The sequence below is a fragment of the Sus scrofa genome, unplaced genomic scaffold (genome assembly GCF_000003025.6).
Source record: "Sus scrofa isolate TJ Tabasco breed Duroc unplaced genomic scaffold, Sscrofa11.1 Contig1733, whole genome shotgun sequence".
NCBI lineage: Eukaryota > Metazoa > Chordata > Mammalia > Artiodactyla > Suidae > Sus > Sus scrofa.
The window spans coordinates 189-14,083 of record NW_018084937.1 but is presented as its reverse complement, the minus strand read 5'-3'; the positions used below and the strand labels follow the sequence as shown (position 1 = coordinate 14,083).

The following is a 13,895-nucleotide window of genomic DNA, read 5'->3' as shown; positions in this document are numbered from 1 at the left end:
GTCCTGACTCTAGAGTTTTTACATGCGGCACTGATTAAAGAAATTGTTCGTAATGAACACTCTTGAGCTTCACAGACAAAAGTTGTTCTCTTAAGAATCTTGGGGTATTCACCACCGCTGACCTTGGAAAATCATCTTCAAATATACCCCTTTCTCCAAGTGAAACCTCACTTGAGAATCAGTGTTATTCACCTCCCCACAGACTCCAGTCTTGCCTTCCCTTAGGTACAGAGAAATTCGTGCTTTCTGAAGTAACATTAAACTCTGAAATCTGGTCCTGAACTAGGTGTTGACTCTTAGAGCAAGAAACTCAAAAAAAGCCTAACAATATTTCAAAATATCACACCTATCCTCCACTGAAACCTAGGAGTGAGGTTCAAAGTGAATTGGGTTGATCAAATAGAGGGAAATGGTCGTTGCCCTTCTAATTTTATCAAATTTTTGTATAATAATAATAACACCAAAAACCTGCTGCTACCTAACAATACCTTTTACTCTAACTGCCCTCTGTCTTTTCTAGCTTTTCGACAATATCCTAAATCTCTGCCCTTTCTATCAAATTGCACCTTCTATTCTTTGTAACTTCTGTCATTTCCCATCCTTTCCATTAGTATGTATTTTCCATTCCCTTCTCTGGCTCTTTATGTGGAGCTCAGCACCTCTAAACCCCCATTCGTGTAAAAATTTTAAGTGGTTGTGTTTACTTTGAACTCTTCCCACCCCAAACTATCCTCACATATTTCCTAGAGTTGTATCAAGACTGAGAGATAGCTGGGGAGCCAGGGACGAATAAGCCAAACAATGCTATTCTCCTTCCCCAAACCATTCTCAGACTCAAGTTTACCAAAATCAACCATTTATAACAATTATCTGAATCAAGAGACATAACTAGTCAATCACCTGGAAAGAACTCCAAGAGTTCAATGGCCACACTATTGAAGGAACCGTCTCTTTTCCAGAGACGGTTTTGTTTTGAAGGAACCGTCTCTTTTCCAGAGTGGCTCTATTCCCACCAGCAATATAGGAGAGATCTAGTTTCTCTGCATCTTCATCAGGATTTGGTATGACCACTACTGTTTAGTAAAGCAACTCTAATGGGTGCATTGACTCAGTCTATGCCTTTTAATTAGAGGGTTTGGTCCACTTACACCTGATGTAATGATAATATAAGTGGATTGAGTTCTACCATTTTACCCTTTCCCTCCTGTTTCTTTTGGTCCTCTTGTTCTACTTTCTTTTAAGTAATTGAATACATGCAACATTCTGCTTTAATTCCTCTGTTAGCCTTTTAGATGTATTCCCTAGCATATTTTTTAGCAGTTATTCTAGGCATTGTAACATGCACCATTATGTCCTGAGTCTCCTCTAGCTTCTACCTAAATTAAGTTCCTGTGAAGTATCTTCAAATTGTTGTGATTTACTTTTTTAATTACTCAATGAATTTTATTACATTTATAGTTGTACAATGATCATCACACCCTGATTTTATAGCATTTCCATCCCAAACCCCCAGCGCATCCCCCTACTCCCCCCAACCGGTCTCCCTTGGAAACCATAAGTTTTTCAGAGTCTGTGAGTCAGCGTCTGTTCTGCAAAGAGGTTCATTCTGTCCTTCTTTGAAGAGTCCACATATAAGTGATAGCATTTGGTGGTGCTGTCTCATTGTCTGACTGACTTCACTTAGCATGATAATTTCTAGGTCCATCCATGTTGCTGCAAATGCTGTTATTTCTCTCCTTTTACTGGCTGAGTAATATCCCATTGTGTATATGTACCATGTCTTCTTTATCCACTCCTCTGTCAATGGACATTTAGGTTGTTTCCATGTCTTGGCTGTTGTATATAGTGCTGCAATGAACATTGCAGCTCATGTACCTTTTCAAGTCATGGTTTTCTCTGGATCAAAGGGTAATTCTATTTTTAGTTTTCTGAGGAATCTTCATACTGTTTTCCACAGTGGTTACACCAGTTTACATTCCCACCAACAGTGTAATAGCGTTTCCTTTTCTCCACACCCTCTGCAGCATTTATTGTTTGTAGACTTTTTGATGATGGCCATTCTGGCCGGTGGTACCTCATAGAGGGTTGGATTTGCATTTCTCTAATTATGGGTGATGTTGAACATCTTTTCATGTGTTTTTTGGCCATCTATATGTCTTCTTCGGAAAATTGTCTGTTTAGATCTTCTGCCCATTTTTTGATGGGGTTGCGGTTGTTTTGTTGTTGTTGTTATTGAGCTTCAGAAGGTGTTTCAAATTTTGGAGTTTAATCCCTTGTCAGTTGCTTCATTTGCAAAGATTTTCTCCCATTCTGTGAGTTGTCTTTTTGTTTTGTTTAGTGTTTCCTTTTCTGTGCAGAAACTTTTAAATTTAATTACGTCCCATTTGTTTATTTTTGTTTTTATTGTCATTACTCTAGGAGGTAGATCTGAGAAAATATTGCTGTGTTTATGTCGGAGAGCATTTTGCCTACGTTTTCCACTAAGCGTTTTATATTTAGGTCTTGAAACCATTTTGAGTTCATTTTTGTGCATGGTGTTAGGAAGGGTTCTACCTTCATTCTTTCCCATGTGGCTGTCCAGTCTTCCAAGCACCACTTGTTGAAGGGACTGTCTTTTCTCCATTGGATGTTCCTGCCTCCTTTTTCATAGATTAGTTGACTGTAGGTGCGTGGGTTTAATTCTGGGCTTTCTATCCTGTTCCACTGATCTACATTTCTGTCTTTGTGCCTGTACCACATGGTTTTGATGACTGTAGCTTTGTAGTATAATCTGAAGTCAGGGAGCCTGATTCCTCCAGCTCCAGTTTTCTTTCTCAGGATGGCTTTGGCTATTCTGGGTCCTTCGTGCTTCCAAACAAACTTTAAGATATGTTGTCCTAGTTCTGTGAAATATGTCCTTGGTACTTTGATAGGGATTGCATTGAATCTGTAGATGGCCTTGGGTAGTAGAGTCATTTTGATAATATTGACTCTTCCAATCCAAGAGCATGGTATAGCTTTCTATCTGTTTGTGTCATCTTTGATTGACTTCATCAGTATCTTACAGACTTGAGCGTACAGGTCTTTTGTCTCTTTAGGTGGGTTTATTCCTAAGCATTTTATTCTTGTTGATGTGATGGTAAATGGGGTTGTTTCCCTAATTTCTCATTCTGATCTTTCGTTGTTAGTATGTAGAAATACAGCCGATTTCTCTGTATTAATTTTGTTTCCTATGACTTTGCCAAGTTCATGGAAGAGCTCTAACAGTTTTCTGGTAGAGTCTTTAGGAATCTCTAGGTATGCTATCATGTCATCTGCAAATAGTGATAGTTTTACTTCTTCCTTTCCAATTTGGATTCCTTTTGTCTCTTTTTCTCCTCTGATTGCTGTGGCTGGGGCTGCCAAAACTATGTTGAATAGTAGCAGCAAGAACGGACATCCTTGTCTTGTTCCCTATCTCAACAGGAATTCTTTCAGCTTTTCACCATCGAGGATGTTGTTAGATCTGGGTTCGTCATATATGCCTTTATTATGTCGAGGTAGCTTCCATCTATGCCCACATGCTGAAGGCGTTCTATCAGAAATGGGTGTTGGATTTTGTCAAAGGCTTTTTCTGCATCTATTGAGAGGATCATATGGTTTTTATTCTTCAGTTTGTTAATGTGGGCTATCACACTGATTGATTGGCTAATATTGAAGAATCCTTGCATCCCTGGGATAAACCCCACTTATCATAAGGTACAATCCTTTTAATGTATTGTTGGATTTGGTTTGCTGGTATTTTGTTGAGGATTTTTGCATCTATGTTCCTCAGGGACATTGGCCTGTAATTTTCGTTTTTTGTGGTATCTTTGTCTGGTTTTGGTAGCAGGGTAATAGTGACCTCATGGAATGAGTTTGGGAGTGTTCCTTCCTCAGTAGTTCCAAACTATTGTTTGGAATAGTTTCAGAAGGAGAGGTGTTAGGTCTTCTCTAAATGTTTGATAGAATTCGCCTGTGAAGCCATCTGGTCCTGGACTTTTATTTGTTGGTAGTTTTTTCATCACCATTTCAATTTCAGTACTTGTGATTTGTCCATTCATCTTTTCTATTTCATCTTGGTTTAGTCCTGGAAGATGGTACTTTTCTAGGAATTTGTCCTTTTCTTCTATGTCGTCCATTTTATTGGCATATACTTGCATATAGTAGTCTCTTTTGATCCTTTGCATTTCTGTGGTGTCTGTTGTACCTTCTCCTTTTTCATTTCTAATTTTATTGATTTGAGTCCTCTCTCTTGTTTTCTTCTTAAGTCTGGCTAAGGTTTTCTTTTTATCAATTTTGTTGATCTTTTCAAAGAACCAGCTTTTGTTTCACTGATCCTTTCTACGGTTTTTTTGTTTCTGTTTCATTGATTTCTGCTCTGATCTATATGATTTCTTTCCTTCTGCTAACTTTCAGTCTTCTCTGTTCTTCTCTCTCTAGGTGCTTTAGATGAAAGTTAGGTGGTTTATTTGAGCTTTTTCTTGTTTCCTGAGGTGGGTTTGAATTGCTGTACACTTCCCTCTTAGAACTGCTTTTGCCGCATCCCATAGGTGTTGGAGTGTTTTGTTTTTCTTGTCATTTGCTTCTAGGTATTTTTTAATTTCCCCTCTGATTTCTTCAGTGATGCATTAGTTGTTTAGTAGCATGTTGTTCAGTCTCCACGTGTTTGTGTTTTTTGCAGTTTTTTTCTTTTTGTTGATTTCCAGTCATATAGCATTGTGGTCAGAAAAGATGCTTGATATGATTTCAATTTTCTTAAAGTTACCGAGGTGGGATCGATGTGATCAATCCTAGAGAATGTTCCGTGTGCATTTGAGAAGACTGTGTATTCTGTTGCTTTTGGATAGACTGTCCTATAAATATCTATTAAGTCCATCTGGTCTAATGCTTCATTTAGGGCCCTTTTCCCTTGTTGATTTTCTGTCTGGATGATCTGTCTATTACTGTAAGTGGGGTGTAAAGATCCCCCACTATGACTGTGTTATTGTCAATTTCTCCTTTTAAGGTTGTTCGCTGTTGCCTTATATATTAAGGTGATCCTATGTTGAGTGCATATAGATTTAAAATTGGTGCATATTCTTCCTGGATTGATCCTTTGATCATTATGTACTGTTCTTCTTTGTCTCTTATAATATTCTTTATTTTAAGATCTATTTAGTCTGATATAAATATTGCTACTCCAGCTTTTTTTTAATATATATCTGTTTGCATGGAATATTTTCTTCCAGCCTCTCACGTTCCTATTTGTATGTGTCCCTAGAAGTGAAGTGGGTCACCTGAAGACAGCATATACATGGGCCTGTTTTTGTATCCATTCAGCCAGTCTATGTCTTTTGGTTAGGGCATTTAGTCTATTTGCATTTAAGGTAATTATTGATATGTATGTTCTTATTGCCTGTTTATTAACTGTTTTGGATTTGTTTTGCTTGCTCTTTTTTCTTCCCTTTCTTTCTGTTCTCTCCTCTTGTGGTTTGATAACTATCTTTAGTGTTGTATTTGAGTTGATTTTTCTCATTTGTGTGTATCAGTTGTAGATTTTTGGTTTGCAGTTACCCTCAAGTCTTGATATAGGAGCCTATATGTACATACGAGATTGTTTTAAGTTGTTGGTCTCTTAAGTGCAAGTGCATCCCCAGTGTCCTGCATTTGTACCCTCCTTTCCTCATGATTTCTGGTTTTGGTCGCATATTTGTGCATGGGTGATTTCCTACATTTCCTGTGCATATGCCTTTACTGGTGATCCTTGTCATTTGAGGTGTTTTTGTTTCTGGTTGTAGCCTTTTCTTTTCTGCCAAGAGAAGTTCCTTTAGTATTTCTTGTAAAGCTGGTTTAGGGTTTCTGAATTCTCTTAGCTTTTGTTGTCTGTAAAGCTTTTGACTTCTCCTTCAAATCTGCATGAAAGCCTGGCTGGGGAAAGTAATCTGGGTTGGAGGTTTTTTCCTTTCATCGCTTTAAGTATATCATGCCACTCCCTCTGGCCTACAGAGATTCTGCTGAAAAATCTGCTGACAACCTTATTGGGGTTTCCTTGTGTGCTATTGGTTTCTTTTCCCTAGCTGCTTTTGGTATTTTCTCTTGTCTTTAATCTTGGTCAGTTTGATTAAGATCTCTCTCAGGGCGTTCCTCCTTGGGTTTATTTTACATGGTACTTGTTGCTTCCTGGATTTCAGCAAGTGCTTCCTTTCCCATGTTAAGGACATTTTTGGCTATTGTCTCTTCAAATATTTTTTCTGCCCTTTTCGCTCTCTCTTCTCTTTCTGGCACCCCTATAGTACAGTTATTGGTGCATTTAACATCGTCCCAGATTTCCCGTAGACTGTCTTCAGTTCTTTTCAGTCTTTTTTCTCTTTTCTGTTCTGCATCAGTAGTTTCCACTAGGCTGTCCTCCCCCTCACTTATTTGTTCTACTGCCACCTGTAGTCTGCTGTTGCTTGCTTCTAATGAATTTTTCATTTCCATTATTTTATGTTGCATCTCTGCTTGCTTAAGTTTTCAATCTCCTATTTCTCTGCTCACCATTTGCTGTAAATTATCAATCTTTGCCTCCAGTCTGTTTCCAATGTCCTGCATCATCTTCACTATTATCGGTCTAAAGGCTTTTTCCTGGAGGCTGATACTCTCCAGATCACTTAGCTGTCTTTCTGTTTTGTTTTGTTTTTCCTTGCTCCCTTACCTGAGTTATAGTTTTCTGCATTTTCATTTTTATAGGTTTTTGGTGTGATCTCCTTTATGCGGACAATAGAGTTGTAGCCTCTCTTCCTTCTGATGTCTGCCCCGATTGTGGCTCAAGTTGGTAAGGGTGGCTTGCTCTAGTCTTCCTGTTGGGAAGGTGGATCTTATTCTTATCCCTCTGGTGGGTGGGCCTTTGGCTCCTGGTGAGATTAGAGGCAGCCTGATTACTGATGGGTGGGGCTGTGATCCCACCTGGATGATCCTTTGGCCTGGGCCTTCTCAGCACGGATGGGTCAAGCCAGATTTTCCCAAAATGTCCACCTCTAGAGGAACACACACTGATGAAATATTCCAGAAACATCTCCTCCCACCTTCTTCCCCCACAGCAAGCCACAGACACCCCCCATTTTCCCAGGAGATCCTCCAAGCACTGCAGTGAGGTCCAACCCAGATTCCTATGGAGTCCCTGGGACCCAGGGCACATGAACAACCGTGTGCCCCTTTCAAGAATGAGGTCTCTGTTTCCCCCAGTCCCATGGAGCTCCTGCGCACATGCCCCACTGGCCTTCAACGCCAGATTCTCCAGGGGCTCTTGCTCCCAAAGCCAGATCCCAGGCATGGGGACCTGATATGGGGCTCAGTACTCTCACTCCTGTAGGTGAGTCTCCGTGATACAGGTACTTTCCTGTCCGTGGACTGCCCACCCGGTGGGCATGGGGTTGCTTATGTGATTTCTATTTCTTCCTAGAGTTCATTGGTGTTATCTTTGTCAGACATGATCAAACCCGGGTTTGCCACTTCCAGAATCCCCAACCATGATTTGCAATTGCTGTTCCTTTAGATCAACTTGCTCTCTCAAAGCTACAGCAGTAAACAAGTAAAGGCATTAGCATTCAATAAAGTCTGGAGTTTCCGAGCTTCTTATATGCTGAATTTACATAAATGTGGCAAGATGTGCCTCCTTTAGCTTCACAAAAACTCAATTCATCCTTCTAAATACTTAAGAAAATTCATGCAAAACGGAGATTCTCAAATATGGACACAAAAAAGAGAGCAATTAAATCAAAAACCTCTACTGAATAGCCATTTATGTTGCTGCAAAGAGAACACTAAGACCCACCGAGAATCATTGAAGTGTTGGATAAAGACTATGATTAGGATTTCCCGTCATGACGCAGTGATTAACGAATCCGACTAGGAACCATGAGGTTGTGGGTTCAATCCCTGGCCTTACTCAGGGGGATAAGGATCCAGCGTTGCCGTGACCTGTGATATAGGTTGCAGACTCGGCTTGGGTCCCACGTTGCTGTGGCTCTGGTGTAGGCCGGTGGCTACAGCTCCGATTGGACCCCTAGCCTGGGAACCTCCATATGCCACTGGAGCGGCCCTATAAATGGCAAAAAGACAAAAAAAGAGAAAAACTATGATTAACAGCAACACATCAGCTGTATGACTGTCTATATCAATAGCATGGCTCTTCTTCTAAAGACAAGTTTGAAATACAAGTTTATGTTTTCTGATCAAGACCATCCTTAGTTAATTCAATAACTTCCATTCTCCATATAAGACAGTGGCCTTATGTACCAGATAGACTATCCTTAGTCCAAATTCAAACACCACTCTCACTCTTTCATTAACACTCAGAAACTACGAGTATTACAGCTATAGATCAGGGATCAAGGATATTTGGTGAACAATCATAAACAAATCCCAGAAGGACAGCTGTGAATGATATTATAGTAGGACCTAGCCAGATTTCTTAAAGAAGATCAAATTGATAGAACATACGTGTGAGCAGCATTTTCCTGCCTTCAACTTGCAGTGAAGAGATAGAGGAGCTGATATAATTCACTTGGAAGGCTATATAATTGGACAACAAATAACAGTGTCTCAAAGAAACAGGAAGAAGTGATGGAGAAGAAAGACTGTATATAAAGATTTGATAACCAACTAGACATGAGAGAAGAGTGACGAGGAGTCTGTATGGCCACAAGGAATAAACAGAAAAAGTAACCTGAGGACGTAGAGACGGAAAAGGAATAGGCAGGTGTGTAGAATTTGATGTTTTATTTGATGTTTATTTTTAATTTTATTCCATTTTTTATGTATTTCTTAGGCAGGACAAGGAAAGCCGTATCCATTCTCTCGCATGCGCCATCCTCCAACCTTCAGCTTTGAAAATCACACGCTAGTTTGGTGCCTCTCAAGAAAGAGGCTCAGACTAGTTCAGATGAATCTTCAGGGTTACGTCTTTCTCCATGAGCCATCTTGTCAGAATGAGGGTGTGAGTTTGGACCAAGTTTAGAGTCTCTTGTCTAAGTAAGAGCGACCTGGAGCATCTGTGAGCCTGGGCATAGACATGACTTGAACAGCATTTGGGGAGATGAGAAAACAGGGCAGTTCACTCACCTTGCCCTTTCCTTTGAGAGAACATAGTAATTTGGGATCAATTCACTGAATGCATTTGACATGATACATTAAATTACCAACAAAGGGAAAAGTACTTTACTCAGAACATTTTACTTTGAGCAGTTCATTCTAATACAATTATACGTCAGCAAAACACTGTTGAAATACAAGCCATTAGAGTATCTGAGTCTTCGTCTCATATCATTACAACATCATGGGAAAGCCACCGTGGAGGCGCCAGGGGGACTTAGTTCAACGTCATCATACTCAGGGTCCCCTTTTCCCTCTGGAGAAGCAAGGGATTATCTTCTCCTTTCCCAGGATCAGCCGTCTCTCTAGGGAAGTTCAGAGAAGAGCCTGAAATAGTCCAGAGAAGTTTGCTTAGAACCGACACTCAGGGACAGGACAGTGTCCTGTGGTGGAAGCAAGTCTAGCAGGTGGTGATGACAAAGCATCCTTGGGGACCCAGTAATGCTCAGAGAGGCTCAGACTAATTCGTATGAGTTACGGATGCATCCGTCCTGTCCTATGGGGATCCAACTCATCTGGGTCTCTGGGGCCTCAGTTTACTGTGAAACTTGGCACCACAGGACAGGACATCTGTGCCCAGGAGCTCTGTGAAGACCTGTTTCCTGGCTTAGACAATCAGCAAGGAGATGGCCCATGAAGGGAAAAATCTCTAGAAGGACTTGAAAACTTTGCTCACAATTGACAGGTCTACCCTGACAAGGACAGGAAGACAGGAAACCACATCTAGAGAAATCTCAGCTCCTCACTGACGATCCAACTCTGCCCTTGGTGGTCTTGACTTGTGTTCCCAGCTGCCCACCAAAACAACCACAGGCTGCTTTCATAGCTGCCCCTTCCCCGGGAATTGTATGGACCTCAGAAGGAGAAATACCCTTCTCTAGAGAAGGAGTGGATTCACTTGGACATTACAGTCTCCGGAGCAAAATAGCCTAACCTGCCCACAAATGTAAAATCCACCACCAAGGGCTTTATTTTCTAAGGACACAATACAGCATAGACTTTATACCTACTTGGGCTGACATGTGGTCACAGTGCATCTTAAAGTATAAAAATGCTTCACAAATTTCAATATTAAAAGATCTTCTTAAACCTCTAACTGCATTTCATTCATGAGACAATCACAAAAAAAATGTTACCTGAACATGTGTTCCATGTTTGGATTTGGTAAACATAGTCAATTAATCTATAAGTCTTAAGCAAGAACATCGAGGATAAAGCTATGAAGACATTGATGCCCAGTATACAAAGTGATTCCTCCCTCCCAACAAGTCTGACAGCATTACACAAAGGAATGTGGTGGAGGTGATGCTATCAAGCAGAGGAGGTCATCCAAATTTTGATTCTCCAGGATGGATTGGTATTGAGGAGCTCACATTCATCCTTACAAGACAGAGACCAAAGATGACAGGAGATCAGTCAACCCCACTCACCTGTCTGAGAGGCCCGCATCCCACTCTCCTCTTCTGGAGGCACTCCCTGGTGCCCATCGGAGAGGCAGCAGGAGCCCCAGGCACGGGTACCTCTTCAGCATCATCATAACCCTCACTGGGGGCATCAACCCCCTGGGCTGAGGGTTCTAAGGCAGACAGAGGGGTCAGATGAGAGCACAGTAAGTGGGTTTGCCTGGGAAATACTGAAAGTCCATTCTGACCTAGCGTCTCTGACCTGATAAATACAAGCACCATCCACTCATTCACTTCTTCTTTTTATTTCTATTATCCTTTTTTTTTTCTTTTAGGGCCACACCTGTGGCATATGGAAGTTCCCAGGCTGGGGTTGAATAGGAGTGGCAGCTGCTGGCCTACACCACAGCCACAGCAACACCCCTTCCTTAACCCACCAAGTGAGGCCAGGGATCAAACCTGCATCCTCATGAATACTAGTAGGGTTCGTTATACGATGTATTCCAATGGAAACACCCACCATTCACTTCTTCTTTCAACAGGTTTCTCTTCAAGGCCATAACTTTTATTGCAATGTGCCCATAAAGCAGAAAAATCTGTTGGATTTTTTTCTTGATTAAAACCGCCTGTTTCAAAGTAGCTAGTACATGAATGAGCTCTACTAAAATGTTTTGTCAAACTATGTTTTCCTGATGTTGCTATGTAAGATAATGTCTGCCTGGGAGTTCTCCTGTAGCACAGCAGGTTAAGGATCCAGCATCGTTGCTGCAGTGGCTTGGGTCACTCCCGTGGTGCAAGTTTGATCCCAGGAACTTCCACAGGTCAAGGCACCGCCAAAAGCAAACATGTGTGCTTGTTGTGACTGAATGAGGACGGTTTCTGGACACAGAGAGCTCAGCCCCACAGGAGACTTCACAAAACAGCCAGAGAAGGGGAGCTGGACCCCATCTGGAGACAAGAGGTCCCCTAATCCCAGGCAAAGGAGGACTGTTCCCCTTGGGGCCATCCTTAAGGCGGAATTTCCCTGCCCCAACACCCAGCCCAGGCACAGCCTCCTCTACCATCTGGAGCAGATTTGGAGTCTCTGTTCTCTTCACCTTCCCGGTGTAATACGGCAGTTTCGTCAGTGAGTCATCTGACAGGAACCTAAGGTGGAAAAATCATCATAAAGGAACAGAACAGACCTTCCCATCCCATAGGAGCCTCAAGGTTGAGAGGAAATGCTGGGACAGGTTTGGTTCCTGGAATGTGAAGGAGCTAAGAACACACAGGTGCTCTGGGAGAGCCCCATCTTGCTTGCCTTTGAGGCACAGGGCCGCCTCCGTGAGCCTGGGGCAGATGTGGGGTCTGCGGTTGATGAGAAGACTAGGCTGACCACCAGAGGTCCCAGGAGGGCAAGGCAGAGACACACACCTGTGCTTCCCAGCAGATCTTCCTTTGGTATTCCAAGGTTATCAATCTCCTCATACACGGCCTCATCGACAGCACCTTTGTAATCAGATAAGACTGAGAACATTACCAGGAGATCAGACATTACTACTCTTGACACCCTCAACCAGCAGGCTACCTCTCCATCTCCCCGATGCTCACACATGGAAACACCTTAGGGCTGTTGTGAATTCTGTATAGTTCAACTCAGGAAATGTCGCACCTCTGCCCTTGCCTGACCCTAAATCCACATCTCAGTCCTGACTCTCTCTTCTCTCACACAAGAGACCATGACTTATGTGTGCTCACGCCCAATCCTAGGAACCTCTGTCTATTCAGCCCTTAGAGTTTAGCATGGAGCAGATGGAGTTTGCAGACTAATGGGGTAAAAACAGAGAACTCACCGATTTTTCCCTCTTCACACTCAGCCCCATTTACCGCCTCCACATACTCTCCCTGTTACCCAGTTCTCTCAACAGCCCACCTCTGTGCTTTGCCCTCCATCTGAGCAGCTGAGCCACCAGGATGATGAGGACCAGGAGGAGAAGGGCCCCCAGGATGAAGCAGAGGATCTCAGGCAGGGAGAAGATGCCAGGATTTAAGTCTGGTCTGGTCCCTAAGAAGAACAAGGCAAGAGGGTTTGGACAAGGTCATGGGCACAGGGAAACTCCCTGCTAGCATTTCCACAGAGCTCTGGACAATGAAGTCCCAGCCTCTGACACAACTAAACCCACTGTGACTGGGCTCCATCAGTGTCCTATCCTGAGATAATTGGCTGTGATTATCCTGGCGCTTCCCTGCTGAGACAGCCTCTGAGTACCAGGCTCATGATTTCATCCCTTCCCCTTGGGCTTCACGAGTCCAGAGCATCAAACAAGTCCTCGGACTGGCACCTTGCTGTTGAGGAGGAACACTCATGGGCAGGTAGGAAAGCCTTAGAACCCACAGCTCAGCAACCAGCCCTCCTTGACCAGGTGCATGAGAAATTTCTGGCCCCATGGAAATTTCCCCCATGGAAATTCCCCAAGGAAAATGTCTGCTCCCTCCCCACCAGCCAGTGGCTCCTCAGTATCTTTTCTCTTACGAGTTGACTAATTTTGCCAGAGAGTCTACAGAATAGGTCCCAAGAATCTGAATATCCTCCTCTATCCATGGGTGTTACTATGTGCCTACTCTAGTGGGGAGAAATATAATTCTTTAACCTAGAGAAAAAGAAAAATAGGAGTTTGGAGCACAGGACGCAGGGTAGCCCGTTTTCCCTCCCTGAGTCCTGAAGTCACCCCTCAGTTACCAAAACCTGCTGAGTCCTCCCAGCTCCCCTCTCCCAGGTCCAGAGCTACAGCACCAAGATGCTTTCTGAACAATCTCCCCATCAAACCCCTGCCATGCCCATGGACCCATCATTGCCCCAACTCACCCAAACTGGATCCCTAGCCCCCCACACTCACCAGAGCACCTCACTCCAGCGTCCTCCTCATGCTTGCAGTCGCTCTGCCCCCAGGGCCCGCAGCACAGTCCCACAGGGAGGACTCCCTGCCCCTGCACTGCACCTCGTCCAGCCAGATGCTCCCACTTCCAGGGCCAAATGCCGCATCCCGCAGGGCTTCCAGGGCATGGCCACAGCCCAGCTGCTGACACACCACCTCGGCCTCTGCCAGGCTCCAGGAGTCATCACACACTGTGCCCCAGGAGCCACTGTGCCACACCTCCACTCGCCCTGAGCAGTTGTTCTCTGAGGTGTCTCCTCCCCTGAGTCGCAGCTTCTCTTTGTCTGAAAAGGCAGCAGCCCCACCTGTGACTGCCCCTGGTGGGAAGGAGGGAGCCCCTGGGAGGCACAGAGGAGGCTGGAGGGGCTGACATACCTGTGCAGGGCGCAGCAGCTGGACAGCTCTTGGGTCTCCTTTCTGCAGAAGCAAATGATGCCTTGTCACTTACACATGCCACAGGCATAGC

General features: G+C 43.4%; 1 long non-coding RNA gene across 1 annotated transcript; it reads right to left on the bottom strand.

Annotated features, from left to right (window-relative positions):
* Positions 1-11,927: 11,927 nt before the first annotated feature.
* LOC110258253 lies at positions 11,928-13,443 on the bottom strand. Its single transcript, XR_002341043.1, has 3 exons — positions 13,391-13,443; positions 12,427-12,558; positions 11,928-12,002 (listed from the first exon to the last, which is right to left on the bottom strand). It is a non-coding gene; the product is annotated as an uncharacterized LOC110258253 (long non-coding RNA).
* Between the last annotated feature and the right edge of the window lie 452 nt (positions 13,444-13,895).